Here is a 14,519-nt window from a genome sequence, read left to right as displayed (position 1 = left end):
CTCTTTTTGCGCATTGCTAATTGTGGCTCAGGGTAGCCACTGGGTAAAACCCAATTTCAACACACACACATTTGATTGTAGAAATTGTCCCTAGTTAAAGGTCTCCTCCCCACCCACTCCTGACATGGCAACATCAGGGTGTATGCATGTGGGTTGAGATCGATGCATTTTGTTATGAAGAGTTTATAAAAGGAAGAAAAGTGAGGGAAATCCATATGACAGAATAGAAAGCCAACCACAACCTTTGGAATCAGGATATCAAGTTACAAGCATTACATCTTTAGAACAAACTGACACTGGGCTGATCAGCGCTCCTAATGGCATGACAGTGTTGCCTAGCAACTACTGAGTGCCAATTAACCTTTTGTAAGGACCATACAAGCACTTGACTTCACTGACTTTGGAAATACTGTCTTGGCCACAACTGAGTGGCCAGCGTATGTAAACTAGACCCCTTCAACTCTGTTTTTCATTTTGGAGTGGGGAACAGTGTTCATTCACCCTAGGATGCCACATGCCTTTCCAGATGAACCAGGGGTAGGATTATGCAGTAAATGCACAATTGTTACTGATTCATTGCAAGTTGGATTGTTACCCAATTAAAGAAATGTTACAGCACAATCCTCTGCATGCTTATCCAGAAGTCAGTCCCACTGTCTCCAGTGGGTTACTCCCAGGTAAGTGTGCACATGATTGTATCCTTAGGCTGCAATCCTATACACAATTTCCTGGGAGTAAGCACCATTGAACTCAATGGGACTTACAGCTGACTAGATATCCATAGGATTGTGATGAGTTTTATTGGATTAATGCATTACAAACAATCGCCCCAAAGCAAGAAGTGTACCTTTAATGGAGTAAAACTGTGCTCCCAATTAATTGATTGGCAGATTTAAAAAAGCAACAACCTATCATTTTAAACACAAGTACAGGTGTGAATCAACTCATAGGAGGATTCCTCTAGCAATATAATAAATCTCATTTGCTTCTTAAAGGCAATACAAGACCAAGACAACGTCAACGTGGGACATCTTTGCTGGTTCCAGACACTCCATCTTGCCCGTGGATTTGGGCTTGAAAGACCAAGGGAAAATATGAGTGCATAGATGGTATGTTGTAAACAAGCACAATTTGTGACACTGTGCAATATTGGTAGTGATCATGGGGCACATCAGCCTTACTTCCAATTTCCTGGCATTGTGGAGCTTAAGCCAACATGAGATTGTCTTAACTCTGATTCTAAATGGCAGGGTTTTGATCACTGAATGCCTAAAGAGACCTGACATATCCATCGATCAGGAATTCCCTTGTAGATATCCAACAAAAGTTTTAATGCAGGCTGAAAACTGCACAAACTCCACTCAAGACAGTGGTGCGGCACAGAAGATGTCAGCCAAGTATTCTTTAATGTGACATTTTTGTGTTATTAAACATTTAGCAATGTTCTGTACTGACTGCACATGCATCATTTCATTTTCTTATTGCTTCATAAACCTTCTCTCTCTTGCAGTAGAGAACAGCTTACTGGAGCACCAGCAGGTGTCAGAAATGTAAATAAATTATACAATGTTGAATTACATTCATAAACATAGTTTAACATCACACAGGGAAAAGGGAACGATCAAGTTACCATTGTGTAACTGGGCTGAATGTCCTAAAGTACACTCTGTGCAGATCTTCATTTTTTTCCAGTAGGTTGAGATTCTCCATAGGGTTATGAAAATTAGTGGGTCTTGTGCTCTCTTGGGTATCCTCAAGTCAAGCCAAAATGGCAGGAAACAGTCAAAATAATGGGAACTTGCCTAGCATAGAGTAACTGCTCCTTATTCAAGACATGGATCAGTGGAGGCTGGTGGTGTCGATGACAGTGGGACGTGAATCTGCTCTGGGTTTCAGTCAAAACCAGCCAGAACTCCAAACCTTGGATAGCTCTTTTAGAGTTCTGACTGGTTCTGAGTGAAACCCAGAGTGGATTCACTACCCCACTGACATTGGAGCCACCAGGCTCCACTGCCATGGATAAATGCAGCTTGAGAGGTAATGTTGCCTGGACCCAAGGGGTAGAGTGACCCCTTCAAATCATAGCTGAGTTAAAATGACCGCTCCCCCTCCTTCATTTCCTACCATTTTCATGCAAGAGTTTTAGGTAGCATGCATGGGGCTTTACCACTGCATCCAAACCACAAGCCTGTCAGGTAGGTTAGCTTGAGACATACTCTTAATCTTCAGTGAAGTCGTAAACCTGTGTCTGGGCTGCACCACTTCAGACTGAGGTGGGAGCTCATACAGTGCCATTCCATCAGGCTGCTGCAGAGGATGATGGGAAGCAGGGCTATTCCACCAGCTCTGAAAGACCAGCTCCATCAGGCTCCTCCTCTTCCTGATCTTTTTCATTCTAGCTGCTTATTATAAGAACTAATATTAATTCCAAGAATTGGTGCCAAGTGTGCTTTCCCCCCCATCCCTTTTTCCTTTTGTGTTATGTCTTTTAGACTGGAAGCCAGCAACCAAGGACTTTCTTGTTGTATTGACTGTATGTAAGATGCTGTGGGAGCCTTTTCTTCTGAAGGGTGGGATAAAAATGCTTTAAACAAACAAACAATGCTCTTCCATATAAAAAATATCCCTATACACCAGGGGTGCAGAAATTCAGGCCTAGGGGCCAAATCCAGCCCTCCAGAGTTCCCAATCTGGCCCTCTGGGATTCCCCAGAAGGCCATGCCCCACCCCTGGTCCCACCCCCTTTCCCCAAATACTGTTCATTTGGTGGTTTCCTGGCTTTTGTGCAGTTTTCCCCCCATTCTAAAAGGCTGAAATGTTTCTCCTAAGGCTTAGTTACTGGCAGTCAGAGCCTTAAGCTAAAATATGCTGGTATTTTTTGGTATTTTGACCCCACCCCTGTTGCCTTTAGTTCCATCCATCACTGGTATGTGGCCCCAGAGAGCTTCTCTGAAATGGAATTCGGCCCTCAGGCTGAAAGAGGTTCTGCACCCCTTCTCTGCATAGAAAACTAGATGCCAGGGAGAGGGGTTCTAGACTAGACCTTTCCATGACATGCTAGTTGTTAATGCGCAGGGATTTCTTTTTAATGGAAGAACATTTAGTCATATGAGACCTCACTTGCAGTTTGAAGTGGTACAGCCCAGACATAGGTGTATTACTTTGTTGAGAGTTAGGCCATAGTGGCTGGCGCAAGATCACCTTGTAGGCTTCATAGTTCAATGGGTAGTTGAACCTGGATCTGCTACCTATCACACTGGACTGGCTAATTATGAATTCAACGAGTAATGGTTCATTTATAATTCGCATTTGCAAAATGGGAATAATGGGCAATAATGGGTTTGATACGAACACAAAGTGACTTTTGGAGAAGAGAAGCTGTTCAGGTACGGGTCTCCAGCAACCACACAGATACCCTCATGTCAATGGGTGATCGAGATGTAGATCAGCTATCATACTCTTCAAGTGTCCCTACTTCTGTGGAACCATTGCTGTTTTCTGGTACTTCCTCTTCCTAATTTGACTTTTGGCATGCCTTTGTAAAAATGGGTTATCATGCAGAAATGTGCATGGGAGTACACAACCTTCCCTTTCACACACACACAACACTACCATGTGGCCTCACGAATCACAGCCCATTGCCCCATGCGACCCTTGGAGGCAAACATTTCCCTACCACTGGTCTAGAGGGCCAACACAAAGGCCATACATTTATAGAAAGAAAGTAACACCGTTTATGGCCAGTTTATTGGCACATCCCGCTTCAGAAACAACTGGAGGACAGGCAAGTAGGTATTTTAGACAGTGGAGGACAGTGGCTCGAATGTCAGTGGGGTGGTGAATCTGCTCCAGGTTCCAGTCAGAACTTTAAAGGAGCTATCCAAGGTGTCTCCACTGATTTTAGAATAAACTAATAGCATATGCATCACCAAAAGAAAAGGCAAAAAAAGAGGGAATGCATCATCAAAAAAGAGGCACAAATTGGTGAGGCATGTCCTCTTTTTTTGGCCATTCACAAGTGCCCTCCTCTCCTTCTCAGAGAGGGAGTGGTGCCTGTGGAAGTTAACCCTGTAAAATGCCAGATGGATAATTAAAGAAGCGTTGTCTTTGGTTCGGCCTTTGCCCGTTTGGTTGCTCAGTTCACAGTTGCTACTCAAGTTGGATAATGGCAGCACCACAAAGCTTGCTTCAGAGGCTGCTTTGGCTAATGAGCATTGTTCCAAATGTAACTCTGAGTGCCACTTCTGCAAGCAAATTGAGGCAGCAGCGAAAGAAACTTCAAGGTTGCTATGGATACCATACATAATTTAAAAAACAAAACCCAACAGTTTAATACCTTATCCTGCTTAAGAAAAGGACACCCAAACAATGTTATATATTCACTTATTTATTTTAAAGATTCTCCTGTACCGTAATGGGGGAGTTGGCCAATTTGCGGAAGATGCACTGGATGCAGTGACAGAAATAAATCACTGTATTCAGTCGTGCAGGAAGCCAGGGCTCCAGAATTAGTCTCAGGGGCTTAAATTAAGCACCAAGCAAATATTTAAAATGCAAAAGAGCAGATCCACAGGCATGAGAGCCAGCTGCAGAAAGGGAGAAACACTTTATAGGGTACCAATAAGAAAAGAAAGGAGAATTAAAAGAGGCATCCCTGGGTGGGCGGAGGGGAAGCCATTCAGGACAATTCTTGACCTTTATTAGTAGAACTGTGAGGCCCACAGATGCACTGTGGGATATTTCAGTTACATTTCCAATGACTATAATTCATATAGATGACCAAACGTTTGCCCTACCTGAGGGCATGTACACGAAAATGGAAGGAGAAGTGCATCAGGGTATTCTCCGCATTTTCAGGAAATTGGCTTTGGTTCATCAGGAACACACGATGCCAGACAACCTTAAGAAGGATGCAGACAAGCTGGAGAGAGTTCAGAGGAGGGCAACCAAGATGATCAGGGGACTGGAAACAAAGCCCTATGAGGAGGGACTGAAAGAACTGGGCATGTTTCGCCTTGAGAAGAGAAGACTGAGGAGAGATATGATAGCACTCTTCAAGGACTTGACAGGTTGTCACAGAGAGGAAGACCAGGATCTCTTCTCGATCATCCCAGAGTGCAGGACACGGAATAATGGGCTCAAGTGTCAGGAAGCCAGATTCCGGCTGAACATCAGGAAAAACTTCCTGACTGTTAGAGCAATACGACAATGGAACCAATTACCTAGGGAGGTGGTGGGCTCTCCCACACTGGAGGCATTCAAGACGAGGCTGGACAGCCATCTGTCAGGGATGCTCTGACTTGGATTCCTGCATTGAGCAGCGGGTTGGACTCGATGGCCTTGTAGGCCCCTTCCAACCCTACTATTCTATGATTCTATGATTCTAAGCGGAGTATATTGTACCTAAAACCCCGCTTTTCACAGGTCACATAGCACTTGGAATCAACATGCTTCTGGGTCGGGCGGGCAGAGTAGAACTGAACGTCAACAGCCTGGCAGGGGCTGCTCAACCAATGAGAGAGACTTGTTTCCTGCCCCTATCCAGGCTCCCCCCTGCTACCACATTATTATGAATGGAGAGAAACTAATTCACAATTCTGAAGGCTAGATACAGGGCTGTAGAGCTTTTATGAATGACAAAAGGCAGGCTAGACGCTTGCTCCCCATGAGAGCACACCACCAGCACAAATAAGCCCCATTCCAGCAAACAGTCAGGGGTTTATAGTGCCAACCCCCTTTCTCCTTCTCTGGCCACTTCTCCCTGCTTGCAATGACAGGCTTCTCTGCTCCTGTGATCCTGATACCACAGTAGATCACTACTGTGATAAAGCCCTAATGCTCATTTGTTTAATGCCAAAGGAAAGAGTATAAGCTCCCTGTTCACTCAGTTTTCCATGAAGAAACCAAAATCCCAAATTATCCAGTGCAGCATCTGAAGGCTCCCCATGATGGCACCCCACCACCCCAATTTCACCCAATTCCAGCAAACTGTCATGGAGTTATAGTTTCCAACCCGTTTTTACTGCAAGCATCAGAGACACGAAGTATCACAAACATCAGAGAAGCAGCGAAGTAACGAACAAATCAGACAAGTGCTGGAGTAAAGCAAACATCAGAGAAATGAAGTAATGCAATATCAGAGAGGTGAAGTAACACAAACATCAAAGAAGCTAAGTAATACAAATATCAGAGAAGTACATAATGACAGTTCTCAACGGGGAAAGGGAGGTTAGTTTCTCCCACTGGTGAAAAGGAAGTGCAGCATGATTCTGAATGCTCAAAACAGCACTTTGATGAGTTAGAAAGGCAGGCTAGTTACTGTAGTTCCTCTCCCTGGGGATAGCAGTGCCAATGGGGAAAATGAGTGAATGGGGGGTGGGAAGGAGTAGCCCCACCCCTTGACCATGTCACTGCCAGGTCACAAAGGCACAGTCAGGAGTTAATGCAGAGGAATGGAGCACACTGCAGTGGAACTGCCTGGGAGCCACTTTAACTGACAAAAAAAACCCAGAGTAAAACTACTTTCCGATAATGCAGCTTTTCAAGATGGAAACTGCTGGTTGGCAGTGCATTGGCCATGATGTCATGTGCCATGAATGACCTCAAAATGCTCCCAGTCCCTAGGAAATCTTCCATGAAAACAGCCCCTTGGTTTGCTCGCATTTCTAAGGGTCCCTCTCTGCACAGTTAGTGCACAATAAATGCAGTCTTCAGAACTTCTCTCAAGACTGTGCTTCTGTGGCAGAGATATCATGCCTCCCAGCTATCTATCAAATCTATCTTTTCTTTTCTTCCTTCTGTGTTTGCCCACGTTGCAGTATGTTGATTATCCCTTATGGTGTCCCTTGGCTGCTTCTTTTCCAAATCAGCTTTTTAGAAATTTGTGTCCCTCTGCCATAATTGTGCAGCTGCACACTGGAGAGATGCTGCTATGGCACCAATTATAGATAAAAAACAAGTCAGGAAAGAATGGATAGATGGACAGCCAAATGGATACACACACACACGGTTTTGTTTTGTTTAAATTTTTTTAATCAATGTTATTATTAATACATTAACTTAACAATACCTTACAACAACTTCCACAAGTTAATAAATGTCAGCCCAGAAAGAGCAAATGTACAATATTATTTAGCTGAGAAAATAAATGTAATATTTTGGGGGAGGTTTTGGCTTCTAGCATAAGAGTACTCTCATCTAGAGACATCGTTTACTGGAACAGTAGAAAGCAGAAACAACAAAGCTTGCAAAAATCCTCCGCCATTTTGTAATGTCAGCCCTCATCCCGGTATAGTTAAAGGTTTGGATCCAGGATCTGCCTTCCAATAAATGAAGGGCTCAACTTGTGGAAGTTGCCTCCAGCTGATTTTTGGAGATCCCTCCCCACACCACAACTCACCCCATTCAGCAGGGTCTCCAGTCTCTCTGTGTAGCATTTTCAGGAGGCTGTAGCGGCTGATGCAACCCATAAACAACAGCATGGGTGTAACCTGAGTAGTTAGGCGTGTACATTGTCATCCACAATGAAATGTAGACAAAATTGTGTGTGTGTCCCCAACCATGCTGTGTGGCCCACATTGGATTGGATATCACATATCTGAGCATGCATCACCATGCAGAATTGCAACGGCATTCAGTCTGTGCACATGGTTCCCAGTGCAGCAAGGAAATCTGCACATGGAAGCTGCTTTTGCAAATGTTTCTTGCTTTTGCTTGCTGGATCAGGGAGATCTTGGTTAGTTTTAAACATGTATATTTGGAGGCTTTATTCTGCCCATCTTAAAATAGGATCATGGGAGAACAGTACATCTGTCCCTTTGCAGCAAGGTTGCAAAACATCATCATCTGTCACAACCTCAACGTGTCAAAGCACTCACGCAGCTGGTTCATCACACCCAAGTCTGTGACTTCACTGCAAGTAACGAACAGTCTTGGTCCACTGTTGAGTACACAGTGTACTAAATTACATGCTCAAAACAGCGAGCAAAAAATAATAATGTTGAATAAGCAAAAGATTGTGACTGGAGAGTTTCAGGGACCTTCCAACCAGCGGACAAGATGGCAGTGCATACAAAGTAGCAGGTTCAGCACAGCCCAGATTATGGTGGCTACTTCTGCATCACCAACAAAGAGGACACAGAGCTGCATGATATTTACATATGCTATTTTCTTTGCATATATGCACATTTAGAAATAATTACTGTAATTGAAATAAAAATACAATGCATCTCACAATAGTGACCAGGTGACCTGTGTCCCTGTTAGTCTGCTGCCCAGGTGCTAACTGTTCATAAGCAACTTCAAGCCCTTTTAATCTTTAAATGGAACTTGGACTAGAAAGCCCTTCAAACAGAGGATGCCTTCAAATAGAGGACTGTCCTCCCTAAAGTAGGACACATTGCCACCCTAGTCCAACTATAGAGATCCCTATAAATTAAATTAACCGTTAAATCCCTTCAACCGTTTCCTCACTTCCTGTTTAGTACAACAATCATAGGAGAAACTGCTGCTGAAAGTAGCCCAAGTCTTTTCTCAAGACTGAACAATTTTGCTCATTGGTCCATGAAACTGCCAGTTCATGTTTACATCAAAGAGAGAACAAATAGCACATTAGCACCTGCAATCCTAATTATTGTATGACATATGATAGCTTATAATTTTAGAGAGAAGGTAAGGGAAAAATATTTTTTAAATCTTTTATTAAGGGACTGCCAGTTGGAGCCAATGTCGCCCTGGTGGCGTTCTGCGGAGCCTCCGCAGGACGCTATCTCAAAGGTTGAAAAACCTTTTCATCTTCCCCTGGAATGAAAAGGGAAGGCAAGAGCAGCATCTGGATGAAGTCTTGGAAGAATAGCCCTCTTTGCGAAGAAGCAAAGGGGCTGGGCTCCGGGGCTAGCCTGCCAGAGCTTAATCATCGCTTAAAGTTGTTTTGAAACTCCTATCTAATTAGGAGAATTCAGGGCTGATGTGCTCCAATGTAGTTTATGGATTAAGAAATTCCAACAATATTTGAGGACCTGCAAGATCTGTTTGAAGAGAAGGATGACTACATCAAGGAGGAAATAAGGAGTAGGATCTCCGCCTACCCCCCCCATACCTCTCGTGGCAAAGGCTCCGAGAAGCGAAAATACAGGGGAGTTGCTTGCTCTGATAAAAACTTTGTCTTCGCAATTTGCTGAACAGGCTAAGAGGCTGGATACAATTCAAAATTTCATCTCCACCCTGCAAGGGGCTGTGAACTTAATTAACACTTCTTGGCAAAAAATGGAGGCGAAGGTTAACGAGCTGCAAGATCGGGTGGCAGCGTATGAGACTGCATCACAAGCTTTTTACAACAATTTTTCTGCCAGAATCTCCCAACTTGAAGCTCTCACATGCAGGGCAAATGTACATATTATTAGTATCAAAGATCTACCTACTGATATAAATTTGTCTACTTTTGTAGATAAGCTTCTGCATGAGATGCTCCCTGTGTCATCTGATTATTTACTTGATATTGAGCAGACATACCGTGTGCCAAATGCCAAAGGGACTGGTTATACGATTATAGTCCAATTTGCAAGAATCTCCACAAAAAATTATATCCTGTGTTTGGCAAGAGGGGGCGGAAGTCTTTTTTTGGGATCAAAACAAGATAAAGTCATGTTATTTCCAGATTACACCAAAGAAGTTGCTGATAAAAGAAGGCAATTTACCAAGGCGAAAAACCTGGCAAAACAAATGAACTTACAATATCATTTAAAATATCCTGCTACATTTTGCATTTTTTCTGAAGGTCAGATGAAGAAGTTTCTAAATCACGAAATGGCACAGGTGTGGCTAATTGGAAAAACGCATGAGACTAATGTTCCAGCCCCATGAACTGGAATTTATAAACATGTTTTGTCAACTGGTTATGTTTAGTCTGTAAGATCCAGGCTAGGCCAGAGATAATTGCTGATTTATATCCATCTTTTTTCTCTCATTTTTTCCCTTTTCTTTAAAATTCTTTCTCTTTAAAATAGATATGACATACTGTATTTAAATCTACTGTCTGAGGGTGTATAGAAATGTGCACACTCATTTATATATCTAGTACAAAATACATTAGTGATTGTTGTAAGGTTGATCTTATTATTATATTTATTTATTATTATATAACAGTATAAAATTTATTAGTGATTTGTTATTATTATTATTATTTATCCTTTTTAATTCCCTTCCTTTTTATTGTTATTACTATCATTATTATGAGACTGGTTAATAATATTTTTGGCTGGCTAAATTGTTAAGCTCTATTATTTGTTAAGCATTATTATTTGTTAATTGTTAAGCTCTATTAACCTCTGAAGGGCAATATATGGTTATTGGAAATGAATTGTAGGCCTGCTCCCTTGCTATAAGACTGATGATATGATATTGAAATGTAAGATTGATTATCTATGCTGTACTGAATTGTAACATTGCTAGTGTTATAGGTATAACTTTTAAGTAGAATGGTATTTGAAGTTTGTGTGTAATGGAGTTTAAATTTAACCCTTTTAAGTAACTTTTTAAAAATATTTTTTCATATTTTTTCTTGCTTTCTTCTTCCTTCTCCTTCTGCTGTTTTCTTTTTTTCTCTTTTTCTTTATTGTTTCTAAGAATACTGTATTGTTGGGAAACTGTAGATACTGATTAGTTTGTTGGTACTGTTTATTTCATTTATAAAGATAAAAAATAGAATAAAAAGTATTTAAAAAATCTTTTATTAAGAACATAAGAGCCATGCTGGATCGGACCAAAGGTCCATCTAGTCTGGCATTCTGTTCACACAGTGGCCAACCAGCTGCCCATGAGGAACCCACAAGCAGGACATGAGTGCAATAGCATGCTCTTGCTTGTGCTCCCCAGCATATTCTGACATTGGAGGCAGCGTATAGCCATCAGAACTAGTAGCCATTGATAGCCTTCTCCTCCATATTAACTTTTATACATATTATATCACATATTTAATACACATTATACATTGTTCAAATCAGAAGACAATTGCTATACATAAAATCCTAATTCCATCTGTAACACAGGAATCCTGAAGTCCCTGGGAGGGTGTCCCAGGGACCATAGGATGTTTTGGTTCTTACCTTCTGAGGGAAGGGAGAGGTCTGAGCTTGAAGGAGAGATCTTTCACCATGCACACACAGCCCAGCTCCAACATCATAAAGTGGGGGTGTGGGGAGGCTCCATGAGCATGTTGGGGGTGGATCAGGAGAAGTCTTGGATCTGCTGCTCATCTGCAGGATCAGGGTTTTTTTTTTCTACTCCTTTTACAATTTCCTTGCCATTGGTTGCAAAGCTCCAGGGGCTATATGACTGAAACCTTTAATACCGCTAATCTGAGATTAATGCTTAGGTCTCTGTAAAACACAAACTACTAGAAACACATGTTTAAAATAATCGGACACACTTGCTATATAAACATTGTCTATATCAGCATTGTCCAACCTAGTGACCTCCAGATGTGGTGCCATTTCCATGCTGGCTGGGAATGATGGGGGTTGCAGTCCAACATATCTGGAAGTTACCAGGTTGGAGAAGGCTGCTTTGTACTTTCAATTTATCTCAAAGGACATGGATTGTCCTAAAAAGGTCAGGAGTTCCTAAAAAGGTTCCTGTCCCTGCTCAGATCTATTTACACCTACCTTACTTAATTTACTTACAACCACCAAGTCTCATAACTTAACAAACCACTAGTTGGTTCTCTTCCAGTACATAATTTCTTTTCCAGTACATCGCATATAAAAGTCTTGCTATTATAAACATGTGAAAAGTAAATTCTTCAGAGTTCACATCTTTCAAATAAATACATTTATTTATACATATATTTTCTGATCTCTCAGAAGCTTCATTGCATGATCTTATTAATTATTAAAGAAATATTTTGCCCATTTTTGCTATAGGGCAGGTCCACTGAGCTCCATTCCTTCCATATTTCCATCAAATACCTTCACCATCTAGACTCTACATAGATCTTAGATAACCTGTACATTGGGAACAAAGGGAACTCCCCTCCAAGGCCAAATAGCAGCTCTGCCAGATGCATAATTTTCATTGGGACCGTGGGATGGAAGTAAAGAGTTATACCTGATTGGGCCCTTCAGTACCTGTTTTAAAAAGATACACATAACACCAAACCATACAATTAATATCACATGTAGTTTGTGATGGGAATTATTTGGTAATGATGCCTCCTGTTAAAAGGGAAATTAGCAGAGAAAAAACAAAAGGCAGAACAGAATGAGCATTTACCAGTCCCACATGCATACAAGGCTAAAAAAGGAGACCACACCCTTCTGTAGTGAAGAAAAGTTAAAAATGGTTTACTTATGATATTTTTGCATATACAAATGCAGGTACAGCATAGAATTTCCAACAACGTTTGTTCAGTCCATTTCTTTGTGTTCTAAAACACAAAGCATGTGTTAGGCAGGCATTTGGGGTGGGTTAGGGTATTTAAAAAAAATGTTTATGGTAAAATTTTATTGTTTTAAATTGTTTTATGGTGGGTTGTACATCGCCCAGAGTGGCTGGGTGACCAGTCAGATGGGCGATTAATAAATTTAATAAATAAATAAATAAATAAATAAAACACCGGCAGGAGCAAGCGAGAGCAAACGCGTGTGCTCTCAGCATTGTAGAGGTCAGAGAGAGGGCGGGGGGAGAAGAAAGGGAAGGAGCAGGAAACCACACTGTAGGCTATAGAGATCCTAAGGATAGCTATGACCCAAATTCCCATGCATCATTACCAAATGTAGCTAACTGCAACACTGCCCCCTTCCTGCAACTTGCAGATGAGGCTGCAATATTCCCAACCGTTTGGTCCTTAGTTATCCCCTATCCCCCTTTAAAAATCCTGCCATGCTCACAGTCATAATAGTTAAAGGAAGTTTTTTTCTGGATCACATAAGCATGTTAGGGCACAATCCTATTACTGTTTACACAGAAAAAGGGCCACTCATGTATGTCTTTTGTAGCAGCTGAATGGGAAAAGATGTGTCTGGACTTGACAACCCGAACTTCAACCTGGGAAGTTATTTTTGAGCTCAAGATTTTAAAAACTTTCCCCCAAAAGTCAGAAATTTTTAAAAAACCAGCTCCTCTAGGCCTTTCTTTTCTTCTACACTGACATTGTTTGGGTTATATATCACACGGAGGGCCTCACTGTGGTGATATATGGTGCTAATCTATCAAGAAAGCACTATCTCTCAGATGATGTATTAGAATAATGCATAATTAACACACCGTTGATGCAGGAATATATTATTCAGTCCTACACAGGCTAGCAAAAACCCAAGCCCGGGAATCAGGCCAGATTAACCTATTAAATCAAAGCTGTTTGAATCCAAACATAAAATCAAATTAAGAATAAGAATAGCTCGGTCAAGGAACACACAGCATAGCAATAGGTTTTGTGTTTTGTTTTGTTTTTTTAAGCAGTTTGAATGGAGCAATGGGAATGGCCTTTTATTCTCCACATTTCTTCTCTTCTAGAAAAAAGGAAGCAGTAAAAAGGATATTCCTAAAAGCAGCTGCAACACCATTTCTCAGTGGCATCGTTTGCCCTCATTGTTTTGTTAGGAAACCAGAGAAAAGGAAGAGTTTAAATAGGGAAAGCTCAAACATGTTGAATTCACAGAAACCTTGAGGCTCTTCTTTAAAGTTTGCCTGGTCTATCTTTCTGAATTTAGAAATTAAAACAAGCCTCTTGATCTTTAATAAGATTTTAGTGCCATAGACTCTCGCTAGTATGAACTCACAAAAGGGGCCTGATGAATACTAATGTATGTTATTACTTTCCCTCACAGATGATAGGTCTATTACATTGCAGATAGAATATTGATTTATTTTACATTCCTTAGCTGAGTGTAGATTCAGAGCACTGCAGTTTATGAATAGGAAGATATCAGGTAGTGTCTGCTGTTGCTACATTTTTCCCAGTAGGCTTTCCAACAGAAACTTGTACTTTTAACAGCTGCATGGGAGGCAGAGGCCCATCAGGTAAAGCATATGCCCTCACTGCATCCATACAGTGGGGAAAGTGACCTGGCTGAATGTCTGCAGCTGTTACAGGGAAACAGTTACTGCTTCCCAAAGAGAAGCACTCTCTGTAAGACTCTGTTCAGCATCTGAACAGATATAGCTCCTAAAATTGGAACAGCAGCCTACTGGTCAAAAAGAGACTTCCAGGAATGGCAAGGATAAAGATTGGCCTACTGGTACACAAGTTTGGAATTAGAGGCAGAATATGGAGTACATCAAGCTCCAGAATTCCAGCTCTTATAGTATTTTCCTGGCTAAGTTGGGAAAGGTGGTTCTGGTCCAGGTGCTGGAGAATGGGTCAAACCTTTACCAGTTCACATGGATGAAAAAGACAGCATGGGTTATGTACTCCACAGGGCTGACTTCCTGCACTCACTGTGGAGTGATTTGAAAGACAAAAAGATGCAACTGTCCCTGGTCCCAGCTGGGTACTGTAACACTAGCTAGGAGCAAAGGAAACA

Source organism: Heloderma suspectum, chromosome 1 (assembly GCF_057233095.1).
Source record: "Heloderma suspectum isolate Gila_16-S chromosome 1, 16-S_ref, whole genome shotgun sequence".
Lineage (NCBI taxonomy): Eukaryota > Metazoa > Chordata > Lepidosauria > Squamata > Helodermatidae > Heloderma > Heloderma suspectum.
This window is presented reverse-complemented; position numbering follows the sequence as displayed.